The sequence below is a fragment of the Protopterus annectens genome, chromosome 1.part1 (genome assembly GCF_019279795.1).
Source record: "Protopterus annectens isolate FY-2018-M chromosome 1.part1, PAN1.0, whole genome shotgun sequence".
Lineage (NCBI taxonomy): Eukaryota > Metazoa > Chordata > Ceratodontiformes > Protopteridae > Protopterus > Protopterus annectens.
Window position 1 is genome coordinate 740,637,787 of NC_056726.1, and position 14,987 is coordinate 740,652,773.

Below are 14,987 nucleotides of genomic sequence, written 5' to 3' on the forward strand. Positions count from 1 at the left end.
TGTACTAAATGTTTAGATTCACAATTGCCATATACATGTATTCTAAATTCTTACCCATGTAAGGGATGTTTGATTATCTTACTCATATTAATATGTTTGCAAAACACACAATAACCACATCTATAAGTGCCTGTTTTAAATGTCTTCATATATAAAAGAAGTTTGTGGTTGTTCTTTGTAACACAGGAGGTTTTTCAAATTGGCTTTACATTCATGCCCAAAGTTGAGTTGTGATGAAATCATGCTCTTCAGCTCAGGAATATCTGTAAGGATGCGCCAATGCCTGCTTATAATCTCTTTAACTGTCTTAGTATTTTTATTCAAAGTTAAAAGACATTTCAGCTCATTACTGTTCTTGTTTTTATTATTCTTATTGCTCCCACCATTATACTTACAAGAAAACAGTGGCTTTGCTGATGTGTGACATAGCTGCTTGGTCTCTATAACAGCAGAATCAATGTCATATACTTTATAACCCCTTCTTTTAAAACTGGATGCCATAGTGCCCAATTGGGTATCCATATTTGAGTCCGATGTATTCATCCTAGCAACCCTCAGCATCTGATTTCTGACAACATTGTTGAACATATATTGTGGGTAAATACTACTACAATGCAGACAGACATCCCTTTTAACATTTTTTTTAATAAAACATAATGTCAGTCATAAAATGCTCATTGATAAGTATAGCAACATCCAAGAATTCTACCCTATCATCCCCAAAACATTTCTTACATTTCAAAAAAGAAACTGTCTTACAGAGATACTCAGAACACTGTTCAAAACTACAGTAGAGAATCTATTATCCAAGTGTCAATTAGCCAAACAGTCAGTTATCAGAACCGACCTTCCATAGCTTTTGAGTAGAAAAAAATCATAAAGTCTGAATATATAAACATTATACGTATTCACATGAGCATGTTCTTTGAGCTTGTAGCCAGCTCATGTGTGAAAAATATTTTTTATTGTCCACTGGAATCCCTGAATGTTTGAAAATTTTATTCCTACATGCCAAAAAAAAAAAAAAAAAGATTTTAGATGGTTTTTATCCAGTTCATTTAAATATTTGATTATCCAAATTACCCTAGGTTCCAATTAGTTCAGATAATTGACTCTCTGCTGTATGTGTATCCCTTCGCTAAACTAAAAACAGCTCATCCACAAACAATCGATAAAAGACAACATTGCTTAAAAATGGATTCACTCCTGACGAGATAAATTCTTGCTCCCAAATATACATTTATTTTTTTATTTATTTACATTTGTTTGTTTGTACATGACTATATTTGTATAAGTGCTGGTGATGGGAGTACCCATCACCAACACTTATGCATTTTTCATTTGATAAGGGTTTATTTCTTTCAAATGAAATATTTCATTTGTACCGATGCAACTGATTTCACAATCAAGACTTAATATACAGACGTTTTATCAAGGATACCATCAATCATCCACTTTTTTATTAGCTATGGACTACATTCTAAACACTACTGATCAAAATCCTATGTCAGGCCCACTACTTATTAATAAGCAGCCAACTGCATCAGTGGCTTATGCAGATGATCTGATGCTAATAACTGCAAGGGTATATTCTTCTTTATATTACATTATATCTTGTTTTCAGTGTAAAAAGACATTTACATGTTAAAATACTAACTTCAATAAATCAAAATTATTGACTGTTCATTTCATCCCCTCTCATTGTTTTTTATCCTAGTACGATAGTCCGTCAGTTAAAATTTCTGGAGTAGATTGGTTCAAATAATGAACAGAAAGTGACTGCAAAGCAATTAATTTTCACATGTAAAAAAATGGGGGAAATGATAAAAACTGTGAGAGTGCAAAATTATCTACTGCCGAAAGGATTAATCTTTTGAGTTTTAAGGCAATTATCCTCACTGGTTCTCTCTTTTTTTTTTTATTACAGAATAGTTCCTCCTAAGGGAAAAATGATTACAATTCCTTTGGAGAGGCAGTTCACCAAGAATTAATTTGGAAATTTGAATTCTATGCAAAACTAATTTTAGTTATAATATCAAAGACCCAGAATTGTCTTCCTTTTTCAGATGTTTGTAAATTTAATGCAATAGAATACAATTCAATTGTTATACAATAAGCAGATTATTAATGCTGTTTGGCAAATACTTCTGTCATCTTGGTTTGATACTGCCAGCAAGTCTGATATACATTTACAAAGTATGTGATATATTCTAAAAGTATGAACACCTTTAATAATTAATTCACGTGGCTGTTCGCAAAAAAAATAAAACGTTAGAAACCTGAATCAGGTGGGGAGCTCCCCCCCCCCCACATCCCTCCTAATTAAATATACCAACACCGAGACTGCACTACAGTGAAGGAAATGGCAACACCATGTAGTTGGCCAACTACCTCCTTGCCCTGTGACATATTCATCGAATTGCTTAAATGCATTTAGATGAATATGTGTCACTCATTATGTGTTCGCTTTTCAGCCATTTTGTGCTTATGATATAGACCCATAAATATTTCTTGGTTTCAATATATTAAACCCTTCTCAGATGGGAATTTTTAGAAAGAGATTTGGTAACATAGCTTCTAATTTTCTCACATCTGATAAGGAAAGCATACTCTTTTCTTTGAAAAGAAAGCCTTAGCTAAATTAAGTTAACTACTAATGCTAGCAATCTTTTGATAAACAAAATCATATATGAATATCTCCTGCTTTACAATTTGAAGACCTTACCAAGCTTTCAGAACTTTATAAATGTTTTTCTTATATCATGCGGAAACTGCACTATTCCACAAGAACATTTTTTTAACAGCATGTTTACATCCCTCAACAATGCATTGCAATATCCAGAAAAAACTTTGCTAGCACAGTTGCAACTTTTCTGGCACTTAGTGCATGTCTGGTGGTCATATTCCTGGTGTTTACCTTGGGTGAAAAACAAGCTACTAAAAATTATTATTGGGAAATAAATTGTCTGCAAAACCTCAATATTGATTTTATGTGAACTTGGCTATTTATCTACTGAATTTGTAAAGCTAATATGTCTAGCATGTTTGGTAACTAAGAGGATGATCTTAGAAGTATGGAATCAACAATGTTTTCCACTAAACAAATTGTGATCTCAGTATAACCAGTTTATTTATTATGAAGACAAAAATTGTAACTAAGAATTGTTCTTCCTAGTCTTGTATTAAATATTAATTTTCATGAATTATGTGAAATTACTCTTCCAACACAGAAAAATAAAGATGGTATGTTACTTCTTTAAATATAGTGTACTATCCAAGTAATGCATTTAGTTTACCATACCAAATATTTTTAACCTGTACCTCAATCCTGACAAGTTCTTGTACTCATAGGTTTATAGTTTTGGTGTGAAGGTTCATGGTGTATTGACATTGTGGAACTTGATGTTTCAGATCAAAATCCCATTTCCCGTATTTCAAGTGCTGTTACAGTCTTCCAATTGCTTCAGGAAGACATGAACTTATGGACTAGTTTAATAGCCAAGGAGATGTTATTCTAAAATCATGGGACTCAATGAGATATGAATTTGTTGCACTTTACAATACAGTTGACATTAATAGATATTGATTTGGCAAGCCCTATGATGTTCATGCCATCAAAGGATTATCAACCATTAAATGGTCCTTTAATGCTCCATGCATCAGGTATAGGTCATTTCTAAGAAGCCAATTAGATACAGAAATGGAAAAGAAGGTTGTTGAAAACTTTTGCTGAAATGCAAGCCCTTTATTCAATGTTCATTGTAGAAGAAATTCAAGCTCAGGGCTCAAGAGCCATTTAAGTATTTGCCAACAGTTAAACCAGGAATATAACAAAATTTGCATACCATTTATCTAGCAAGAAATTGAAATGTTCAACACAACCAACTTCCCTTATATAGCTAGGGAGAGAGTTCCATAATGATCCTGCTCTATGATGAAATTACCTCCTCTTAACTGATGTTTTAACATCTGGCAGTCTAACATATCAATTGTCATTCCTGGTACTGATGCTATGCACCAGAAATGTAACACTAAGCGAAGCTGTTAATGCCTCATTTTGTAATTTTTTATTACACAGGAATCAAGTCATCTCCTAAAAGCCTATAACCAAGTGAGTACAGGGAAAAAGTCTCTAATCTGTCTTTATAACCAAGATTTTTCAATCCTCTCACTTGCTCAAAGACCATCATTTTGATATTCTTAAGTCTATATATTTGGTAAGTTTTACAATAATCAAAAGACTCATAATTTTCCGTAATATGCTATACTGTAGAGGAAAAATAGAAACAGAACTTTTTTCTCTCTAGTACTGTTAATCTTAAAGATGTCTTTTAAAAAATCATGGAACTTCCTCACCACTGTCTTGATATTATCATCAAAGTCCAAAGCATCATCTGCCATATATCCTACATTTCTCACAGTACTACTTGAGGTAAACATTTCATTATTCAGAACATAAGGATAATGATTATTTCCAAAAGCAAAATGCATCACATTACATTCTTTGGGATTAAATTGCATCCCATTTTGGTGACCTCATCTGAATAAAATGCCTAGATAATTTTGTGATTTATTATGATTGCACATATGTGTAAGTATTCGCCGCACCTACCTTAGTGTCATCATCAAATTTACTTAGTCATTATTACATAGTGGGAACTCAGACAACAATAGCCTAAACAATATAGGATGAAGAACAGATCCCTGGGGGACACCCAAATCAACATTTCTTATTTTTTTGGAAAATAAATCTCTATTTGCTATATAAATTTCCTTCTTGATAGCCAGCTGACTATCCAACATACAATGTAGATATTCACAATACATTTCAACTTCAATTTTTAAAATCAATTTTTGTGTCAGAGGGGAACAAATCAAAGACCTTTTCCAGATGCAAGTAAACAACATCATTAGCTAGGCCCACATCCATTGAGCAACAGATGTTATCATAAAACTGGATTTGATTAGTCAAACATGATCTACCTGTGAAGACTGGTAGAGATGGGTGAAGGTTGCCAGCCTAGTCAAATAGAATTTGGCACATAATTCTATCATTTGTAAATACTGTGAAATGTTGAAATGGAGGCTTGCTTCTTAAATGAAACAATATGTGTGAAATTTTGAACTTAGAACAATGTGGCAACATTGCCCTCTGCTGTAAAGAAAGCTAAGTCAAGCATTTCTTGTTGGTCCTTTGAAATTAAAATTAATTCATGACTGCCTTTGTAGTTTACAAGTTGGTTCCAGTCTGGCTAGATGAAGGATTCCTGCCTACTGTTTTAAGGCTAAAGTTAATGACCAGAATTTACATGTGGAATGTCCTTTATTGCTCTAAGTATAAAATAATGTAAATGCAGTTTCTGTGTGGCCTGGGAACCAGGAAGGTGTAAAAGATGATGTAATGTTTTGCAGAACTGCAGTTTCAATTTAAACAGTGAGAACCAAAGATAATTAAACATTTTGATCTTGGATATCTAACTCAGCACTGCCTATGCTTTTAAGTAAGTTATCTTAGAAGTGTGTTTTCTTGTAGCAATAGCTAGGAAATTAGAAAAGATTAGACAAAGTGTTTTTTCTGTTATTTCAGAATTGTACTACGGAATTATTTTAGGTTTTGTGTGATCTCTGAACTCTTGAATAGCACTGTGGTGTAGTAGTATTGTCTTGTGTGTTTTAGTATTTATTATTAAATATTTTTAAACCCTTTTCAACTGTGGCTCTTTTATGTAGAGATAATTTAAGCTCTAGAGTATATTGCATGCTTATAATTGATCTTGTACTAAGCCCTTCCAATAAGCCTTGATTGCTTAAGTTACACTACTATTGGATAATGATATTGCACAGTAATAATTGGACACCCCTTTAAGGGCCTTTGGGTAGCTGATAATTATTAGCTGGTGGTGGCAGCAATTTCTACCACATAGTCTGGATAAAGGGGCACAGGTGGACAATCTGTGTCTGCCTTTCCCAGAAGTGTCTGTGAAGTTGTATAAATACTTATCTCAAAGTGTGTGTGTGTGTGTGTGTGTGTGTGTGTGTGTGTGTGTGTGTGTGTGTGTGTGTGTGTGTGTGTGTGTGTGTGTGTGTGAGCTACTTAGGCAGGGACACAAAGCACTGATTGGACAGAGAGGGCACTGGAGGCTAGCATGCCAGCTAGGCTGAGATCTGGACCCTATAGTTGTGCAAGTGGGGAGTCTTATTGGGGACCTGGGGAGCAAGTGAGTGACCAGCCCCAGACTGACTGTGATCTCTGCGTGCTCATAAGGGAAACTGCACTTTACTGTGTGTATTTGTTATTTTTTCTTCATATATGAGATGCCTTCTCTGGTGTTAGTGGTGAGGATTGAGGCTCCTTGATTGCTGGGCCAGGGCATGGGCATCACATTTGGTGGCAGTGGTGGGATATCCACATCACATATTAATTGGTTGGCAAATACTAACTGTAGTGGAGTGGGTAGAGTGAATCCTGTAGCTTATTTACAGTGATCTCTGAAGGTGTTTTATACTCTAAAACAGCCATGCAGTGAATACTCAGAGTTCAGATCACAATTGTTTTATTTCTTTTGTTAGCTTAGTTAGGGTGAGCAGGCAGCATGTCAGCAGAGGAGTATGGAAAGCTGACAAGGAGCCAGCTGATGGAGATGTGCCAGGCTGGGGGACTGGTGCATGGAAACTTGACTAAGGCAGACCTAATTGCAGCCTTGGTTACAGCTGCATCAGAAAACAGCATCCAGGAGGACAATCAGACTGGCAGTGGAGATACAATATCCTTGGAAAATGGACAGCTCAACCTTTCTGTGAAGGACAATCAGACTGGCAGTGGAGATACAATATCCTCAGAGAATGAACAGCTCAACCTTTCTGCAGTGGACTTAAAAATCCAGCTGGAGCTAAAGAGACTTGAGTTGGAGGCCAGGTGTTTGGAGACAGAAGAAAAGGAGCATCAGAGGAGGCATGAGAGAGAAATGCTGACTCTTCACCAGAGTCATGGAGGTAATGGGGAAGGGAGTAACTGGACCGCAGAAGCACAGCAGGTCAGTAAAGTTCTTCCACAATTTAAAGAGGGGGAATCATTTTGATAGTTTCATTCATATGTTTGAGAGGGTATGCAAACAGTATAGTGTTGACCAAAGGCTCTGAGTATGGTTCCTGACCCCCTTATTCCATGGGAAAGCTGTAACTTTTTGTCAAAAATGCCTGATGTTGTATGTTTTAAGTATACTGCTGTAAAAAATGTCTTTTAAAATGTTTTAAGCTATCACCTGAAACGTATAGGAAAAAGTTTTGTGAGGATAGATGCAAGGCAGATGAAAATGTATGTGAATATGTTGCTGAACTGAGCACTTATTTTCATAGCTGGGTGAGTGGATGTCAGGTCAACACTTTTGAAGGGCTGGCAGACCTTTTAATGAAGGAACAAGCCCATAGCACTTTGCCTGAGGACATGAAGATCTGGTTAGCTGATAGGCAATGTGCTACTTCAGATGAGTTGGGGAAGAAGGGAGACCTATAGCTGGCCAGCAGGGCAGCCCTGCAAAGGAAAGGGATGCCCAGTACTGCTCATGGGTCTAAAGGAACCCATTGTGGGCAGCACAAACTGCCCCAACAGAATCTGCTAGTAGCAGGGGAAGCCACTAGTCCAGGTACACATCCAGGAGCTAGAATTAAATGTTCTGAATGCAGCCAGTGGGGCCATGTGGCATACAGGTGTCCACAGTTGCAAGGTGGGGAACCAACGGTGAGGGAGCCAGTAAGTGGGAAAGACAAAATGCCAATAGTAGGTTGTCTTGAGAAAACAGAGGTACTAAACTACCATCCTGCAGATGTCCTGAGAGGAAAAGATTTGGATGAGGCAGTACCATGTGCTTATGCAGTTACACGCGGTCAGGCTAGGAGACAAGCATGTGGGTCTGGTAGCCTGGGGGAGACCCAGACAGACTGCATACTTGCAGCCAAAACAGGTGAGGTGGTTACTTCAGGGAGTGAGCTACGCTGTAGCAGTGAGACTGAAGGTGAGCCACAGCTGCTTGTGGGTACTGATGTTCCCTTGGACAGGGTAACTGCAAAGGTAGAGGTGAGTAGTAGTACCCAGTCTGACAGTGAGGCACCACTGTCAGAGGATGCCAGACTTCCTGTGGAAGGGAAGCTGGGAAGGGTTACAAGGAGAGAGTTGAGACAGGCTCAGCTCTTAGACCCTACATTGCAAGGCCTGAGGCAGGTAGCTAGGGAGGCACCTGATTCTTAAGCGAAGGGGGAATCTGTATACTGGGACAAAGGATTACTATTCAGAGAGTGGACCCCTGAGGGAGGGCTAGAAGGTGAGAGAGTACAGCAGTTGGTAGAGCCCAGAGCCTACCATCTGGCGCTTCTAGCCATAGCCCATGATATTCCCTTTGCAGGTCATATGGGCATAAAATGTACAAAGAGACATATTATACAAAACTTCTATTGGCCTGGAATTTCCAGAGCTGTAACAGGGTACTGCAGGACCTGCGAGCAGTGCCAAAAGGTAGGCAAGGCAGGAGACAAGGTGAAAGCTCCTTTGATGCCTTTGCCTGTGATTGAGGAGCCATTTCAGAGGGTAGCTATGGATATTGTGTGTCCTCTGAGTACCCCAAGTTCCACAGGGAAAAAATATATCCTAGTGGTAGTGGATTATGATACATGATACCCTGCGGTGGTGGCTTTGTCCTCCATTGAGGCAGAGAAGGTGGCAAATGCTTTGTTAGAGATTTTCAGCAGGGTAGGTTTCCCAAAAGGAATACTGTCTGACAGAGGTGCCAATTTCATGTCAGACCTGCTGGCTTGTCTGTGGAAGTCCTGTAGGGTGAAGCACATGAAGACCACCCCTTACCATCCCCAGACTGATGTTCTTGTTAAGAGGTTAAACTCTACAACCAAGTCCATGGTACAGGCATTTGCAGATCAGTTTAAGAGGGATTGGGACAAATAATTGCCCCATCTGTTGTTTGCTTACAGAGATGTTACCCAGGAATCCACAGATTTTTCACCCTTTGAGTTGCTGTATAGGCATAGGGTGAGGGGACCTCTAAATTTAATTTGAGATGAGTGGGAAGGTGAGTCTGAGTCTCAAAAGGAGTCTGTTGTGGCATACGTCCTAAACCTCAGGACAAGGCTCACGGAACTCATGGGTTTAGCCCAGGAGAACCTAGCAGAAGCCCAACAACAGAAAAAGGTGTGATATGACAGGAATGCTTGAGCTAGAGAGTATGCTGTGGGGCAGCAGGTAATGGTTCTCATTCCTGTCAGACAGAACAAGTTGTAAGCAGCTTGGGAGGGACCCTACAAGGTGGTAACATAGGTAAGTGATGTTAACTACACGGTGGAACTGCTAGGCAGATGTCAGGGGCACAAATTGTACCATGTTAACATGATGAAACTTTACCATGACAGGGAGGGACTTGTGCTGAGCATTTGCAGTGGATTGCAGGAGGTGTCTGAGGGAGATCTGGGGACTGATCTCCTCAGTGAGGCTCAGGCTGACACCTCAGTGGAATGGGTAGCAATATCCCAGCAGCTATTTCCTTCCCAGGTTCGATAAATCCAAGCAGTGTTGCAGGAATTTGGGTACATGTTCACTGGGAAACCAGGGTGCACCCACCTGGTGCAGCACCAGGTGGATGCAGGACCCCAAAGGCCTCTGAGGCAGGCCCCTTATAGGGTGCCTGAGAGAGTCAGACAGACTCTGAGGGAAGAGGTGCAGGATATGTTAGAACTAGGGGTGATTCAACAGTCCAACAGTCCCTGGGCCTCCCCAGTCATGCTGGTGCCAAAGAAGGATGGCAGTACCATGTTCTGTGTGGACTACAGGAAATTAAATAGTCACACAGAGTCAGATGCTTACCCCATGCTTAGGACAGATGAGGCCCTAGAGCAGCTGGATGGGGCTAAGTATCTTACAGCCATTGATCTTACCAAGTGTTACAGGCAGGTGCCCTTGACTCCCAGTGCTAGATAGAAGTATCCTTTGTGACTCCTTTTGGCTTGTATCAGTTCACAACGATGCCGTTTGGGGTGAAGAATGCACCAGCGACTTTCCAGAGGATTGTAGATAATATCCTAGCAGGAGCAGGAGGGTTTGCCCTTGCTTACCTAGATGATATTGCCATCTACAGCCATTCCTGGCCAGAGCATATTCAGCATGTCAGGGAGGTGCTGGGCCGACTACAGAGGGCAGGGTTGACCATTAAGCCAAGCAATTATCAGGTGGGTATGGTGGAGGTCTCCTACCTAGGACATAGAGTGGGGAGTGGTAAGATAAGGCCAGAACCTGCCAAAGTGGAAGCCATTCAGGCATGGCCTGCACTTGTTACTAAAAAGCAGGTGAGGGCATTTTTAGGGACAGCAGGGTACTACAGAAAGTTCTTCCCTAGTTATAGTACCATTGCTGCTCCCCTCACAAACCTGGCAAGGAAGAACAGGCCAGATAAGATAATGTGGGCCCCAGCATGTCAGCAGGCATTCCAGAAGCTTAAAGAAGCTTTGGGCAGACCCCCAGTGTTAGCAAGTCCAGATTACAGCAAAGAATTTGTTGTGCAAGTGGATGCTCAGAACCATGGGGTGGGTGCTGTACGTAGCCAGATTTCTCAAGAGGGGGAAGAGCACCCAGTGGTTTATCTCAGTTGTAGGCTCCAACCCAGGGAGAAATGCTATGCACTTCTAGAAAAGGAATGTCTAGCTATAGTGTGGGCATTGCAGGAACTTCAGTCTTATCTGTATGGAAGAAAATTCACTGTTATGACAGATCACAACCATCTAACATGGTGAAACAAAGCCAGTCAGCAAAATGCCAAGTTGCTAAGATGGAGCCTGGGGTTGCAAGAATATATGTCAGTACAGCACCACAGTGGGATTAGCAATGTCAATGCAGATGAGCTCTCAAGACAGGGAATGGGGTGAGGTACACTCAGATAGACCTAACCCTCTCAAGCGGCATTTATCAAGGGTCACTTGAAAAACTAGCTTGAGTTCTCAGGGGGGGGGTGTGAAGACTGGTAGAGATGGGTGAAGGCTGCCAGCCTAGTCAACTATAATTTGGTACATAATTCTATCATTTGTAAATACTGTGAAATGTTGAAATGCAGGCTTGCTTCTTAAATGAAAGAATATGTATAAAATGTTGAACTTAAAACAATGTAGCAGCATTGCCCTCTGCTGTAAAGAAAGCTAAGTCAAGCATTTCTTGTTGGTCCTTTGAAATTAAAATTAATTCATGACTGCCTTTGAAGTTTATAAGTCGGCTCCAATCCGGCTAGATGCCTATTGTTTTAAGGCTAAAGTTAATGACCAGAATTTACATGTGGAATATCGTCTATTGCTCTAAGTGTAAAATAATGTAAATGCAGTTTCTGTATGGCCTGAGAACCAGGAAGGTATAAAAGATGATGTAATGTTTAGCAGAACTGCAGTTTCAATTTAAACAGTGAGAACCAGAGATTATTAATCATTTTGATCTTGGATATCTAACTCAGCACTGCCTATGCTCTTAAGTAAGTTATCTTAGAAGTGTGTTTTCTTTTAGCAATAGCTAAGAAATTAGAAAAGATTAGACTAAGTGTTTTTCTGTTATATTAGAACTGTACTACATAATTATTTTAAGTTTCTGTGTGATCTCTGAACTCTTGAATAGCACTGTGGTGTAGTAGTATTGTCTTGTGTTTTTAGTATTTATTATTAAATATTTTTAAACCCTTTTCAACTGTGGCTGGTTTATGTAGAGATAATTTGAGCTCTAGAGTACATTGCATGCTTAAAGTGATCTTGTACTAAGCCCTTCTAATAAGCCTTGATTGCTTAAGTTGCACTACTATTGATAATAATACTGCACAGTAATAACTGGACATCCTTTTAAGGGCCTTTGGGTAGCTGATAATTATTAGCTGGTGGTGGCAGTAATTACTACCATATAGTCTGGTTAAAGGGGCACAGCTGGAGAATCTGTGTCAGCCTTTCCCAGGAGTGTCTGTAAAGTTGTATAAATACTTATCTCAAAGTGTGTGTGTGTGTCAGCTACTTGGGCAGGGACACAAAGCACTGGTTGGACAGAGACGGTACTGGAGGTTAGCTTGCAAGGTAGGCTGAGATCTGGACCCTATAGCTGTGCCAGTGGGGAGTCTTATTGGGGACCTGGGGAGCAAGTGAGTGACCAGTCCCGGACTGACTGTGATCTCTGTGTGCTCTTAAGGGAAATTGCACTTTACTGTGTGTATTTGTTATCCATTCTTCATATATGAGATGCCCTCTCTGGTGTTAGTGGTGAGGATTGAGGCTCCTTGATTGCTGGGCCAGGGCATGGGTGTCACACTACCTACAAGGAAACCATGTTGATATATATCAGTCTTTTATCCAATATCCCATTAGAACAGACTACAAATTGCTCACTCAAAACATTTACCCAGTATAGTGATTAAACTGAAAGGTCTATAATGATCCAGTGATTTTGTATATATCCTTTTGGTATTGGGATAATAACTGCTTTCTTCCATATGTTAGGAATGTATCCCTCCCCCAGTGGATGTTAAAAGTGTACTTTAAGGCATGGTATCTGCTACATGTTCTGCCAGAATGAAAATATCGATTTAAACCATCAGGACCTTTGGCTGCACATTTTTAATGGCTCCAATTTGCTTTGAAACTAATGCATAAGGTACATTCAGACAAGACGCAGATCTACTACTTATCATATGGTTATAATCCTTTCACCCATTTAAAAGTGAACATTTCTCAGCAAATACATTTTCTAGTTTAACAGGGTGTATATTAGCTGAATCCCTATACTTAACATTAATGTGGGGAACACTTTCTTTCCTAAGACATCTTAAGTGCTTGAATAGAGCCTTTTTTAGTTCTCATAGTCAGGTATAACTTTCAGAGATAAACTCATTATTTTTTTTTTTCAATATTATATATATATATTTGATAGGGGCATATAAGGTACATTTATACCATTTTCAGAGGCCCTCTGTTTTATTTTTCAGTTGTGGTCACTTTTTTGTCCTCTATGGAAAGAAATGCTTGCTGTGATGATTGGCCAAACCATAAGGTACATTTAATTTACCATTAAAAGTATCCTAATTGTCTTCACTTAACTTTCCTTCCAGCTGCCTCTCCTACTGCCAAGGACTAAATTCTTTATTTATAGATTCAAAGTTGGTTCTATAAAACTTCCTAATGGGTGCACTTTAGCTTATACAGTTTTCACGATTACTCATAATTTCATGTTAAATAGAATAGTGAGCTGATTTTCTAGTTGTGGACTGATGTTACAGCTTTAAATCAAATTAATCTTGTGATTTAACCAAATAATATCCAGTTAGTTATCATCCCTGGCTGGTTGTTTAATAATCTGTTCATAGGCTGCATTAGTTTTTCGTCTGAAATTTATTCATAATTGCATAAAATACATTTTTCAATAAATTTGCGTAGAAAGGAGATACCAGTCATTTCCTGGAAGAGTAATGTCCCTCATGATTATGTCATATCCTTGATTAAATAATTCACTGATATTCCACATAGCCTATTATCATGCTCTTTTCCTGAGTTGGGGAGAGGTCTATAGAAGATTTCCACCCTCCATTTATATTTTACCAAGCATAATTTCACCATCAAGTTTTCCAACAGCTCATCAGAATGAATAGTAGTGGAGACAAACTTAGTAGACACATATACAAAAACATCACCACCTTTGCAGTTCAGACAAACATCACAATGTCCTTAAAACCCTGAAAAATTAGAGATTGGTTACACTCACTGAACCAAGTTTCAGAGAAGCACAAAAAAATCATATTTTTTTACTGCTATTACACATTCTAAATCTACAAGCTTCTACAATTGCAAAAATACATTTTCAAGGTATATGAGTTTTTCTTTATCCCCCCCCCCCCCACACACACACACACTCACACACACACTGTTCCTAAATGGATGAATAACTTTCCTAAGGGAATTACCAACTTATCTGTTTCCAGCATGGCTCAGACAAAGCCAGTCTTTACTAAAATAGTTATTTTTAACTTCTAAATCCTATCGGGTGGTTATTACCTTGTCAGAACTGAGTAGTAAAATTCTATGCATAATGTTTGTCTTTTCCTTTGCCAATGTTTTTAGCACCGACATAACAGGTACTAGGAAGAATGTCATTAAATATCAGTCTAAACCCTTGGGAATTACTTAATCCATCTCAGCATCCACTTTTTCAAATACCTCAATACTAATGCAACTGTTCGTCATTGTCGACTGCTAAAGTAATAACTGTATTATAAGGAGAGGCATTTCTAAACAGTTTAATTACCTCTAATACGTCAAATATTTTTAAAGCTCTCAGGCAACAACCAAAACCATGCTCTAGATTCATTCTTGGGAGAACATTACAAATTCCTCTCAACATGAAATCATCACAAAATAGGACACTATTCTTTGTCTCATTTCAACATGGCTCATAACCTACAATAGTGGATGATGACTTGTTCTCACTTCTATCATTAGACAATAATTTCCAACCACCAACCAACTCGGGATGTTCTTCTGCTATTTTTAACCTCTTGAAATTGGTCTTCCTCATCTATTTGCTAAATATCACTGCATAATCTTTTATTTTGATTAAGAGTAAATAACCATTAATAGCTAAATCCTTAGGTTAAGTGTGTGAGGGCAACCCTACATTATTGTGTTTAACAACTACTGGGACATCAGAAGAGGAGCTGAAATGGACTAGCACCTCACTTATTGTTAAATCTGTATTTCTTTTTTTCTGGACATCTTCTTCAAGATATTAATTTGGACTATTGACCTCAATATTATTCATTTGAATGTCAGTATCAGGATTTCCACAAGCAGTGCTAATTGTCTGTCCCACAACATTTTTACTTTTTTTTATAATAGGATAAAGATTTATGTTATTGAGGTTTCCTGAAATTTTGGGATCCACATGCCCTTTTGAGCTGAGATCCTGAGATTCGCTGCAGATA